Raw genomic sequence first — 14,171 nt, 5'->3', positions numbered from 1 at the left:
TGTTCTTGGCATGCCTGGGTTTTCTGATAAAGGTATGCATGTAGTTTAATATTAGCACAGCCTTTGCAAACAGTACCTGAAGGGACATAAGTGTTTGATAAATCATGGTTCTAACAAGGAAATGGGGAACTAGTCCTTTTTGATTTTAAGCTTCCAATAGAGTGCAGTGTGGACTTCCCTGGTAGCTCAGCTAGTAAAGAATCTGCCTGCAATGCAGGAGACCCTGGTTTGATTCCTGTGTCAGGAAGTTCCCCTGGAGAATGGATAGGCTACCCACTCAGGTATTAGGCCTCCCTGGTGGCTCAAACGTTAAAGAATCTGCCTGCAATGTGGGAGACCTGGGTTCGATTCCTGGGTTGGGAAGATACCCTGGAGGAGGGCATGGCAACCCACTCTAGTATTCTTGCCTGGAGAATCCCCATGGACAAGGGAGCCTGACAGGTTATAGTCCATAGATAGGGTCACAAAGCATCAGACATGACTAACTAAGCACAGCACAGAGCGTAGTGTACCTCAGGAGACTGTCATGGTATATACATGATGAGGGACCTCTAGTTATGAATGAATCACATAAGCAAGTTATATTTGAGACTAAGAAAATCCATTTACAAAAGTTTCCCTTTTAAGAGGTAGTAATATATTTCCATGTTTTCTGTAACTACAGCAAAATGGTTTGAATGTCATGGAGAGTTTCTCATTTGTATTATGTTCTAGGAGTAGGTCATTAACCTGACATTTGTCATTTACCCTGCAACTTTCCAGGATCCAAGCCCTAGGGTATGGATAGGAGGTGCTGGTCTGGGTCAGGTTACTTCTGTAATTATTTAAAATGATGCAGGAATATTCTGGAAATCCATCTCCAGGTAAGTATAATTTTGGTTAAGAAACTGCCTTTTGATTCTCAACACATCAACACTATTAGGACAGAAAACATTTAACTGGGGACCCTTGAGATTATATATCTGTGTGAGAGCTATAGAAAACAAATCTTGTAGCTACAAATATGTTCACCTCATCTCAGGGGCAGAGGAGCCAGAACGATCTAAGCCCATTTGCTTTCCAGGATAATTTACTATTTTGTCATTTCCATGCAGTCCTGCTCTTTTACAAGCACAACTTTGTGCTCACATGAGTAGTGTTTCATGCTACAAGAATATTAATAGTTTTAGAAGAAAGTAATACTTTGGCCACCTGATGCAAAGAGCTGGGTCATTGGAAAAGACCCTAATGCTGGGAAAGATTGAAGGCAAAAGGAGAAAGGGGTGGCAGAGGGTGAGATGGTTAGACAGCAACACCAACTCGATGAACACAAATTTGAGCAAACTCCAGGAGACAGTGAAGAACAGGGGAGCCTGGTGTGCTGCAGTCCATGGGGTCACAAAGAGTTGGATATGACTTAGCAACTGAACAACAACAACAAAACACTTATTTCAGAGTCTCTATTTTCTTGTAAACCCTAATGACTAGATCAAGCAGTAACATTTTGTAAATACTGTAGCAAAATCTTGGCATGCTTCTACTTCAAGTGAGGGAGGAGTTTTGCTGACATTTGGATGTACTTTTATATCAATCCCCAACATGATTTCTTCCTGAAGGTTCTTTGGCATTTAGCTGTCTTTTCTAGGTCACACTTGGTTTGCCATTAGCAACAGGAAAATATTTCACTGCTCGTTTTCAACATCTATTAGGTAGACCATTATATAAAAAGAAAAAAATTAATAGTTACCCAGTAGCTACTGTCTGCCAAGTTACATGTGCTATTTCACTAAATCCCCATATGAGTCCTAGGAGATAAATTGTGCTATTATCTTCATGTTACAGATGAAGAAAGCAAGGCATAATGTGATTCAGTTGGGAGTCCAAGATCACATAGCTCATGACTGGGACAGAATTGGAAAACAAGTCAGCCTGACTTTAGAGCCTGTATAATACAGCCAGTGATGTACTTATTCGTCCTAGGAGGCTAAAGAAGAAACATCTTATTTCAAATTATTACCAGATTTCTTATCAACTGGAAGACTAAGAATTTAAATCATTTCATTGCAAAGTGAGCTTTTATACACTGTCTTAAGATTCATTTGTGCATTCATTCCTCTATGAGCCAGGCAGTGTGCTAGGCACTAGGAATTTAGAAGTGGGTAAGGTGTGTCTTGGTATCGAGTGGTTAGTGGGCTTTTCTGGTGGCTCAGACGGTAAAGAATCTGCCCATAATTTGGGAGACCCAGGTTCAGTCCCTGGGTTGGGAAGATCCCCTGGAGAAGGGAATGGCTACCTACTCCAGTATTCTTGCCTGGAGAATTCCATGGACAGAGGATGGAATACAGTCCACAGGGCGGCAAACAGTCAGACCTGCCTGAGCAACTAACACTTTCACTTTCAGATGGTTAGTCAGGGAGAGGCTACTCTGTACAGGGAAAGAGACCTGGATTAGAATTTAGAAGTTTCAAATGACTTTGACAGGTATCTCTTCCTATCTGCATCTACTTCCCCATCTAGAAAATGAAGATGTTAGACAGTGAATTATCATCCCATCCAAGGCTCATAACAATGGCCATAAGCTGTAGAGCTCTTTTAGAAGTGAGGATCTTTACTGTGTGCACTAGCAATGCCATGGGCAGCTTCCTTTCTCTCTCTCAGCCTCAGTATTCTCACCTGTAAAATGAGGAGGTTGGACTAGATGGGCTCTGTTCTGATATCCTGCAAAAATTAAGATGATGACGTTTGTTTTACATATCAAGAGAATATGTTTATGGTCACCTCCTATTCTCGCTACAGGAGATAGTTAGCTATCAGCAGTATCTGCCAAAAATAACCAAAGTCAGTCCTTTAATACAACAGTAAGAACAAAGGAATTGATACATTGGAAGAATCCTGTGATTCATCCAAATCAGAATTTTCCCAAGGGCCCAACCATGGTTGTACCTAACAAGTATTTCTTAATATGCTTTGCAGGTCTTAGGTCATTTTGCCTAGAAATGCCAAAATGGACTTTGTATAATATAGATTGCTTGTACATCTGCTACTACATCTGATGCATTCTCTAAAATAGTCCCTTTGAATTCAATACTTGGAAATTGGGTCATTGCAATTAACTTTTGGGATTTCGTTTGATCAATGTAAAACATGTACCTAATTTTAAAAGTCTTTGTGGACAATGATCCATATAGCCAAAGGTATGGTTTTTCCAGTAGTCATGGATGAATGTGAGAGTTGGACCATAAAGAAGGCTGAGCACCAAAGAACTGATGCTTTCAAACTGTGGTGCTGGAGAAGACTCTTGAGAGTCCCTTGAACAGCAAGGAGATCCAACCAGTCCATCCTAAAGAAAATCAGTCCTGAATATTCATTGGAAGGACTGATGCTGAAGCTGAAGCTCCAATACTTTGGCCACCTGATGCAAAGAACTGACTCACTGGAAAAGACCCTGATGCTGGGAAACATTGAAGGCAGGAGGAGAAGGGGACAATAGAGGATGGGATGGCTAAATGGCATCACTGACTGAATGGCATCACTGACATGAGTCTGAGCAAGCTCCAGAAGATAATGAAAAACAGGGAAGCCTGGTGTGCTGCAGCCCATGGGGTTGCAAAGAGTCAGAAACGACTGAACAACAACAATTTTAAAAGTCAAAGAGTACCATGGGGCTTGTAAAAAAAAACAAAAACAAAAAACAGTTCCCCTGCCCTGCTACTCTTATGCTGATTCCTCCTCCCAGGAGAGAGGCTCACACCCTAATCCTTGGAACCCATGACAATGTTACTTTACATGGCAAAGTTCAGTCGCTCAGTCCTGTCCGACTCTTTGCGACCCCATGGATTGCAGCACGCCAGGCTTCCCTGTCCATCACCAACTCGCAGAGCTTGCTCAAACTCATGTCCATCAAGTCGGTGACACCACCCAACCATCTTATCCTCTGTCGTCCTCTTCTCCTCCTTCCTTCAGTCTTTCCCAGCATCAGGGTCTTTTCCAATGAGTCAGTTCTAAGGACTCAGCAAATGTGGTTAACATAACAGAATTTTAAGTGGGGAGATTATCTTGTATTATGAGAGTGGGTCAGATGTGGTCATTTGAGCCCCTAGAAGCAGAGAAATTTCTCTGGTTGAAAACATAAGAAGAGGAGAGATTCAAAACACAGAAAGGACCCAAAATGTTGCTGGCTTAAGGATGGAAGAAGCCATGGACAAAGTGTTGGAACTGCATCCTGCCAGCAACCTGAATGAGCCTGAAAACAGACTCTCCCCCAGTTCCTCCAGAGAGGAGCCCAGGTTGGCAAGCCTGGTGTGATTTCAGCCTTGTGAGACCCCGAGCAGAGAATTCAGTCATGCTGGGCTGCCCTTCTGACCTGCAGAAATGTAAGCTAATAAATCTGTGTTGTTTAAAACTGCTTTTAACATCTGTAGCTGTTTCTTTTGGCATATAACTCTTTACTTTGGAATAATACGCTAATACTTAATACTCTTTCTTATTTTTACTTAGGCTTAGAGATTATCTATTTCTAAATTTCTACTATAGAAGCTGAGGAACTAGCTTTACATACACACCATGTGCATCCATAATTCCCTTCCACAAATGCAGCAAATTTGAGCTTAAATATTCAGTATTTGCATTATATCATATAATTATTGGTCTACAGTTGATCCATGTAAAATGCCGTTAACTGTAGTGCCTTTATTTTGTGATTCCCAAATTGTCTCTTTTGCTTTGATTTGTTTTTTTCTTCGAGTTTTATTGAGATATAATTGTCATACAGCAGTTCATAAGTGGACAGCAAGGAGATCAAACCAGTCAATCCTAAAGGAAATCAGTCCTGAATATTCATTGGAAGGACTGATGCTGAAGCTGAAGCTCCAATACTTTGGCCACCTGATACAAAATAACGGACTCATTGGAAAAGACCCTGATACTGCACAAGATTGAAGGCAGGAGGAGAAGGGGACTATAGAGGAAGAGATGGTTGGATGGCATTACCGACTCAATGGACATGAGTTTGAGCAAGCTCCAGGAGATGGTGACTGATAGGGAAGCCTGGTGTGCTGCAGTCCATGAGGTCGCAAAGCGTCAGACACGACTGAGTGACTGAACTGACTGACTGACTTCATAAATTTAAGGTGCACAACATAAATGATTTGATTTACATTGATCATGAAATAACTTCCACAATAAGTTTAGCGAACATCCATCATCTCACATAGATACAAAATTAAAGAAATAGGAAAAAACAATTGTTTTCTTGGGGTAAGAACTCTTAGGCTCTATTCTCTTAACAACTTTCACATATAACATACAGCCATGTTAACTACATCAATATTTATCATGTTGTACATTATATCCCCAGTACTTGTTTTATCTTATAACTGCAAGTTTGTACCTTTTGACTGTGTTCATCCAATTCCCCTGCCCCCTGCCTCTGGTAACCACAAATCTGATCTCTTTTTCTATGACTTTATTTGTTTGGTTTTGAAGTGTAATTGACCTATGTTGGTTCCTGTTACACAACATAGTGATTCGATATTTCTATACATTGCAAACTGATCACTACAGTAAGTTACAACATGTCACCATACAAAGATATCACGTGGTTAGTGACTATATTCCCCACACTGTACATTTGGTTTGATTTGTTTTTCTATAAACCTACCGTGTTGGCAATTTGATCTCTGGTTCCTCTGCGTTTTCGAGTCCAGGCTCAAACTTTCTATCAAAACCATTAAACTCTACTCAGTATGGTCAAGTATATTAGGTAATCTATGAGATTCATGTATTTTTCTTAGAGACAACCCTGGTGGAGTTTGCTGCCCTCCTGCTCCATTCTGGAATGGTTGCCCTCTTTGTCCGCTACCCAGCTGTCGTCCCAGGAATTCCCTTTGCTTCTCTTCTGTATTAGATTCCATTTCCTAGATCTCAGGTTGTCCTCTTGATTGCTTTATGATCTAGTTTTGCTGGACCATACCCTGCACTAACTTCTTTAGAAAGCTTACATGGGAGGTAATTTGAATAAAACCCTTCTGTGTCTGAATATATCTTCATGCATCATTCAAAGTTTCACCAGTTGAAGAATTCTTAATTAGAAACAATTTCCTGTAAGAATTTTGAAAACCTTATCCCAATATTCTTGGTTCTAGTGTTGCTTTTGAAAAGTCTGATCTCCTATTGATTTCTCTTTTTTTTTTTTTTGAAAGATTTCTTATTTTTTTGTATACAACTTTTTTTTCTACAAACATTAAATATTTTCTTTTGATCTTTAGTGTTTTAACGTTAAACAGTAATATACCTTCTTATCCATCGTCTTCCATTTACTGGGCTGGGCTTTTGTGAGCCCTTTCAATCAAAAAACTTATCTTTCATTTTTGAGACATTGTATTATTTCTCACATAATATCTTTTTTGTTTTCTCTACTTCTAGAACTCCTACAAATTGGATATTGTATGTCTTAGACTGATTCTCTCATTTTCACATCTTTCATGCTCCAGTTAATTATCTTTTGGTTCCACTTTTGGGAGGTTTCCTCAACTTGATCTGTCTGAGCTTCAGTTCTCATCTGTAAAATGGTGATAAAAGGACCTACCTCATCAGGTTATTTTGAGATGTTGATGAAATAAACCATGTAAAGTGAACTTCAATAAATGATGGCTATAATTGCACATACTGTTTTTCTAGCATCAATTCCTTTTTTCCTTCTTATGTGAAAATGACAATCCTAGTGGCAGCAATATATCTTGCTTTTATATATCTTATTATACTATTAACCTTCATCGTACTGAATTTGTAATGGCATGACATTTTCTAATTGTACTGTTCTAGAAAAATATGGTCTAAATCTAGTTAGCAACATTAGAATCAGAATGCTAGAACTCAAAGCTTAACTCTTTTGTTTACATTTCTAGAAATGTTTAAGATTAAAAGTAGGGTTTTTTTCCCTTTTTTTCTACTTTTCAAACTATTGGGGGAAAAAAACACTTCACAGATTCACTTTCTCCCCTCACCCCTGGAGTAGATTAAAAACTGGAAAAATAATGCTAGATAGCTACTCCTTGACTCCAAAATAGGTAGTTTGGAGCCCAACTCACCATTTTCTCACTATGGGAATGCAGTGCAAACCTTGAACGTATGGAGTGATGTACATTCTGCCATGCAGCCCAAATAACCAGTGCCTGCGGCACTAAGGAGGCTAACAGACAATCAGCAAAACTCAGACCCAAGAGGAGACCTGGATTAGCTATGACCTTCACAGCCAAGAGCCGCTCTGCATGCACATAGGGATCCCATGGAGACCAGAACTAGAATTATAGAGAAAGAAGACCTATAAGTCAGGGACGATCTAACTTTGCTTTCTCTATTTATTTATTCATTTTTTTCCAACCAGGAATGGTATTAAAACTGTGTGACATGGGCATCAACTAATATCTGATGCCAGCTGTAATTTCTTGGTAGAGTTATAACGTGTGTGTTAGTCGCTCAGTTATATCTGACTCCTTGCGACCCCATGGACTGTAGTCCTCCAGGCTCCTCTGTCCATGGAATTTTCCAAGCAAGAATTCTGGAGTGGATTGCCATTCCCTTCTCCAGAGGATCTTCTGGACCCAGGGATCAAACCTGAGTCTCCTGCACTGTAGGCAGATTCTTTTTTTTTTTTAATTTAAAAAATTAAAAGATAATTGCTTTACAGAATTTTGTTGTTTTCTGTCTAATCTCAACATGAATAGCATGCAGATTCTTTACTGTTTGAGCTAGAGGGAAGATTTATACTAGAATGTACCAATCCTGGATTCAACAGACATTTATTGAGTGCCTACCATGTCCCCATACTGTACAATGCTAGGCAACTCACTTCCTTCCTCTTAGTTTCTATTTTCTCTCCTGGAAAAAGGAGTAAGTGATCTACAGGAGTCCCTTCAGGTCTGCCATCCACCATCATTAAAATGGTAACTTTTGATTGTTTTTAGACCAAAAATGGAAGCAGATATAAAAAAATAGCAGCTGACCCAAGACTGGTAGATTTGAAAATGTAGGCAAAAATAGAAGATGATTCTATAATCTTGAGAATTGGACCAGGAGTGAATTCTAAATGCCTTATCTCCATAATGTTTCCAAAGGCACTAGAGGGGAGACAAAGCCAGCTTGACCCAAAAGGTAAGTTTGTTTTACAGCTTTGACATTCCAGCTGCATCTCACTAGCCCTCACCAACATGCATACACAGGATCCCTTCCTTCTTTTGAGTCTACTACTTTTTTGCAGCATTCCCTCTCCAGCTACTACCACTCCCATATGCTCTCTCTCTGTGGCTGGCAGTCGCTTGTCCACTCTGGCAAGAGTCTATGTTCCAAGCTTTCCCAACTTCTTCTCTTTTCAGACTCATCTGCCTCATTTCATCTTCCTTTTGGCCTCCACCTCCTTTAAGAAATTTGATCAGTTCATCTTTGCTAAAGTCAAGGATGGCCAAGATATTTGTGGATAATTATTCCTGGATAAGATTCATATATATATATATATATATATATATATATATATGTATATGTATATGTATATATATATATGTATGTATATATATATATATATATAAGATTCATATATTTTTGAAAATCATTTATTATGGAAAAGTTCCAGCATAAAAGTAGAGAGATTTTTACAATGAATGACCAACCATGTACTCATCATCTGGCTTCAACAATTATCAACATGGAAAATCTTGTTTCAGCTAAACCTCCACCCATTCTTTATCCCGCACACAATAAATTATTTTAAAGTAAGTCCCAGGGACTTCCCTGTGGGTCCAGTGGTTAAAACTTCACTTTCCAATGCAGGGAGTGCAGGTTCAAATCCCTGGTCAGGGAGCTAAGGTCCCACATGTGTGTGGCAAAAAAATAATAATAATAAAGCAGAAGCAATATTGTAACGAAGGCTTTAAAAATGGTCTGTGTCAAAAAAGAAAAAAAGATAAAAAAAGTAAATCCCAAACACTATCATTTCATCAGCAAACATATCAGGGCGTATATCTGTAAAAGCTGAGGACCCTTTTATTTTAAAAGAAACAGCAATACCATTATTGCACTTAAAAATGAATAATAATTACTTAATACTACCAAATATCCAGTCAATGTTCATATTTCCTTAATTGTCTCATAAATCTTTTTTAATTTGTTCCAGTGGGGATCCAAAAAGGGTCATGGTGTATTTTTGAATACTGATGCTCTGTGATACTTAGGGGCAACAATTTGGAAACAAACAATCATTGGCCCTTAAACTGTAGATGTTGACAACCAGTAAAGAATATGACCCTGTCACCACAAAGTAGCTTTTCTTTCCCTTTCCAGATTGCTATGACTAAACATTAGTTAAATGTTCAATTGGACTCCAGAAATTCTTCATAAGAACAGTAAGACATCTGTGAAATAAGTGAAAACTCAAGTTTGGCCTTGAAATTGCAAAGTTCTTACACAACATTGTTTTCCTTGGGGGGAAAAAAAAACAACCCTGCAAGCTTGCATGCACACACACACATACACACACTCACCCAAATGCCAACTTTTAATATATTTAGGAAATGGCCTTGCAAATGGCAGTACAAAGCATACGTGTGCTGCATCATTTTTTTCCCTCAGGATAACGACCAATATAAGCATGTTGGAAATGTGATACTAAAAGAGCACTTCAGCATGGATTAAGACCAAAATAGTGCAAGCCCTTTATGATATTTTTAAATGCACTGAAAATCTGAAAGCAAGGTAGAAAAACAGGTTTATGAGTCTGAATATTAAGCTCAGAAAAGTTATGCATGGTTAAATACGTGCTCCTTAAACCTGCTGAGTGAACACTTAGTCATGCAGCTTTCAGTAAGTTTCTGCCTTGAATACCATTGCGAAATATTAATATACACCATGTCTGTTACCGGCAGGATCAGTTCAGTCGCTCAGTCGTGTCTGACTCTTTGCAACCCCATAAATCACAGCACGCCAGGCCTCCCTGTCCATCACCAACTCCTGGAGTCCACCCAAACCCATGTCCATTGAGTCGGTAATGCAATCCAGCCATCTTATCCTCTGTTGTTCCCCTTCTCCTCCTGCTCTCAATCTTTCCCAGCATCAGGGTCTTTTCCAATGAGTCAGCTCTTCTCATGAGGTGGCCAAAGTACTGGAGCTTCAGCTTCAACATCAGTCCTTCCAATGAACACCCAGGGCTGATCTCCTTTAGGATAGACTGGTTGGATCTCCTTGCAGTCCAAAGGACTCTCAAGAGTCTTCTCCAACACCACAGTTTAAAAGCATCAATTCTTCTGTGCTCAGCTTTCTTCACAGTCCAACTCTCACATCCATACATGACCACAGGAAAAACCATAGCCTTGACTAGATGGACCTTTGTTGGCAAAGTAACGTCTCTGCTTTTTAATATGCTGTCGAGATTGTTCATAACTTTATTTTCAAGGAGTAAGCGTCTTTTAATTTCATGGCTGCAGTCACCATCTACAGTGATTTTGGAGCCCCCCAAAATAAAGTCAGCCACTGTTTCCACTGTTTCCCCATCTATTTCCCATGAAGTGATGGGACCAGATGCCATGATCTTCGTTTCCTGAATGTTGAGCTGTAAGCCAACTTTTTCAGTCTCCTCTTTCACTTTCATCAAGAGGCTCTTTAGTTCCTCTTCACTTTCTGCCGTAAGGGTGGTGTCATCTGCATATCTGAGGTTATTGATAGTTCTCCCAGCAATCTTGATTCCAGCTTGTGCTTCTTCCAGTCCAGCGTTTCTCATGATGTACTCTGCATAGAAGTTAAATAAGTAGGGTGACAATATACAGCCTTGAAAGTACTCCTTTTCCTATTTGGAACCAGTCTGTTGTTCCATGACCAGTTCTAACTGTTGCTTCCTGACCTGCATACAGATTTCTCAAGAGGCAGGTCAGGTGGTCTGGTATTCCCATCTCTTTCAGAATTTTCCACAGTTTGTTGTGATCCATACAGTCAAAGGCTTTGGCATAGTCAATAAAGCAGAAATAGATGTTTTTCTGGAACTCTCCTGCTTTTTCCATGATCCAGTGCATGTTGGCAATTTGATCTCTGGTTCCTCTGCCTTTTCTAAAACCAGCTTGAACATCTGGAAGTTCACGGTTCACGTACTGCTGAAGCCTGGCTTGGAGAATTTTGAGCATTACTTTGCTAGTATGTGAGATGAGTGCAATTGTGCGGTAGTTTGAGCATTCTTTGGCATTGCCTTTCTTAGGGATTGGAATGAAAACTGACCTTTTCCAGTCCTGTGGCCACTGCTGAGTTTTCCAAATTTGCTGGCATATTGAGTGCAGCACTTTCACAGCATCATCTTTCAGGATTTGAAATAGCTCAACTGGAATTCCATCACGTCCACTAGCTTTGTTCGTAGTGATGCTTTCTAAGACCCACTTGACTTCACATTCCAGGATATCTGGCTCTAGATGAGTGATCACACCATCGTGATTATCCAGGTCCTGAAGATCTTTTTTGTACAGTTCTTCTATGTATTCTTGCCACCTCTTCTTAATATCTTCTGCTTCTATTAGGTCCCTACCATTTCTGTCCTTTATTGAGCCCATCTTTGCATGAAATGTTCCCTTGGTATCTCTAATTTTCTTGAAGAGATCTCTAGTCTTTCTCATTCTGTTGTTTCCTTCTATTTCTTTTCATTGATCACTGAGGAAGGCTTTCTTATCTCTCCTTGCTATTCTTTGGAATTCTGCATTCAAATGGGTATATCTTTCCTTCTCTACGTTACTTTTCACTTCCCTTCTTTTCACAGCTATGTGTAAGGCCTCCTCAGACAGCCATTTTGCTTTTTTGCATTTCTTTTCCATGGGGATGGTCTTGATCCCTGTCTCCCGTACAATGTCATGAACCTTAGTCCATAGTTCATCAGGCACTCTGTCTATCAGATCTAGTCCCTTAAATCCATTTCTTACTTCCACTGTATAGTCATTAGGGATTTTATTTAGGTCATCCCTGAATGGTCTAGTGGTTTTCTCCACTTTCTTCAATTTCAGTCTGAATTTGGCAATAATTTAGGATATACCAGCAGGATAGAGCAGATATATTAGAGTGAAAAAAAGAAGAAGATTAAATTGAACCATGGAGTCTGGGAACAGTATTCCTGCTGCCAGGTCTGCTGCATTCCACTTTTTAAAAATTCATTCATTCAATAAGTCTTTAAATGAGTATAGATTATATTCAAGATGCTATTATTCAAAGAAGAATAGCATGTGTTTTCTGTCTTAATGTTTTTCATAGTCTGGGGCAGGAATGGAAATTTGTTTCATCTTGTGGACCAGTTCTGCCTAGAGTACTGTTTCGAGAAGGATTTTGAGATAGAATTTGGACCCAGTAGGATTACAGCTAGGATCTAATAATGATGTCTCTTATTGGGTGCTTCTGGAGGATGAGATGAAGAATTTGTGCCACACAGTTGCCCTCCTGGGCTAAGGGATGGAAGGAAATATTCATCTATATAAATAATAAATATTATGCAAGGCAGAATGCTAAAAATTAGAGCTAGAAAAAGAGGTCCAAATAAAGTGCTGTAGACAGGCAGGGTAAAGAGTGATACGGGTTATGTGGCTGGGAGGAGAGCCAGAAAAATTTCTTAAAGAAAGTACTGGTTGATCTGCAATTTGAAGTGTGAGTAGAATTTGAAGAGATCATCAAAAGGGACACTCTTATCCTTGGAGGAGTTGGAGTGAAGGCAGAGATCATGGTGCCAGGATGGAATGTGGAGACGAGATGATGGAGACAAACAGATGAGATAGGAGCTCAGGCAAGAGGTGCGAGGATCTCCTGTGGCAGAGAAATTGGAGAAGAGGGTGCAAATCTGAAATATTTTAGAGGTGGACTCACCAAGAATGGAAAGAGTCCAAGAGGACAGAGAGATGGGACATCCTGGGTGGTCCAGCTGTTAAAATGCCACCCTTCAAACCAGGAATGTGAGTGCCATCCCAGGTCGGGGGAACTGAGATCCCCACATGCAGTGTGGCATGGCCAAAACAAACAAACAAAAGATGATAGATGTGCAGGCTTGAGTGGGGGTGGGGGATGGGGCAGATGAGAAATAGGAATTCTGTTTTGGACATGTTGACATGGATCGTTGGAGGGAACCATTGGGTCATGATTTCTATCAGGGTGGAGGGCACTCAGGGGTGACAGAGGAGAGTGACTTCAACAGTCGGGGTCTCAGAAGCATAACACCAGGAAGACCGATGGGGGTCACTCCCAGGAGAAGATACATTGCAAGCCTTCTGGGCACAGGGTGAAGAAACTCCAAACCGAAGCTTACTGTGGGGCAGTCATGCGACAGCCGGAGAGACAGAGCGCTAGGCAGGACCTTCCAGCTGAAGACTAACGCACTGCTGCCCTCTGGGGGCTGTATGAAGAAACTGTAACGGCAGCTTTGTGGAAACCACTTAGTGAGAGGGGACGTATTTTGAGCCAACAAGAAAGACCTCGCCTCTCAAAACTCTTTTACAGTTCTTCCTTGATTTATTATTATTTTTGGCTGAGCCACGTGGCTTGAGGGATTTTAGTTCCCCCAGCGGGGACTGAACCCAGGTCCTCAGCGGCGAAAGTCTCAAGTCCTAACCACTGGACCGCCGGGGAATTCCCCCACCAATTCTTTTCCGCCAGATCTATTTCTCTGTCACCAGGGAATAAACCTGGGGGCAAATGTTCCATAGTATCATTTCTTTCCTGAAGGGCTTGACCTTGACCACAGACTTTCCAGTCTGGCATCACAGCACTAAATTGAGATCTTTCATGCTGCCCTTGCTGTCTTGTAGCTACTGACCAAAATGCTAGCCTGGACTGCAGCTTCTTGTGGGACCCATTGAATTCTTGGTTTTGACTGAGCCACTGGCTGGCCCTGATTTTTGATACTGTTGTAGAATATCCCACATTTAGCATTCAGGGGCTCCACTTAATTGTTGAATGTTTTCTTTTGCCAGTCTCCTTTTCAGTAATGGAACTGGACCTTCATCTTTTCATTCATTCATTCAACAAATGGGCTATAGCGTGCTATACATCAAATTACCAACATCCGTTGGATCATCGAAAAAGCAAGAGTTCCAGAAAAAAACTCTGCTTCTGCTTTATTGACTATGCCAAAGCCTTTGACTGTGTGGATCACAACAAACTGTGGAAAATTCTGAAAGAGATGGGAATACTAG

At 40.4% G+C, this 14,171-nt stretch overlaps 1 protein-coding gene across 1 annotated transcript in view; it reads left to right on the top strand.

Moving 5' to 3' along the window:
* The first annotated feature begins 8,093 nt into the window (after positions 1-8,093).
* Positions 8,094-14,171, top strand: part of ZCCHC12 (zinc finger CCHC-type containing 12) — a 30,408-nt gene continuing 24,330 nt past the window's right edge. The window contains exon 1 of the mRNA XM_070292115.1: positions 8,094-8,130. The gene's annotated coding sequence lies outside the window, so the exon portion shown is untranslated. The remainder of the gene's footprint in view (positions 8,131-14,171) is intronic.

The sequence above is a fragment of the Ovis canadensis genome, chromosome X (genome assembly GCF_042477335.2).
Source record: "Ovis canadensis isolate MfBH-ARS-UI-01 breed Bighorn chromosome X, ARS-UI_OviCan_v2, whole genome shotgun sequence".
In the NCBI taxonomy this organism is placed as follows: domain Eukaryota; kingdom Metazoa; phylum Chordata; class Mammalia; order Artiodactyla; family Bovidae; genus Ovis; species Ovis canadensis.
This window is presented reverse-complemented; position numbering and strand designations above follow the sequence as displayed.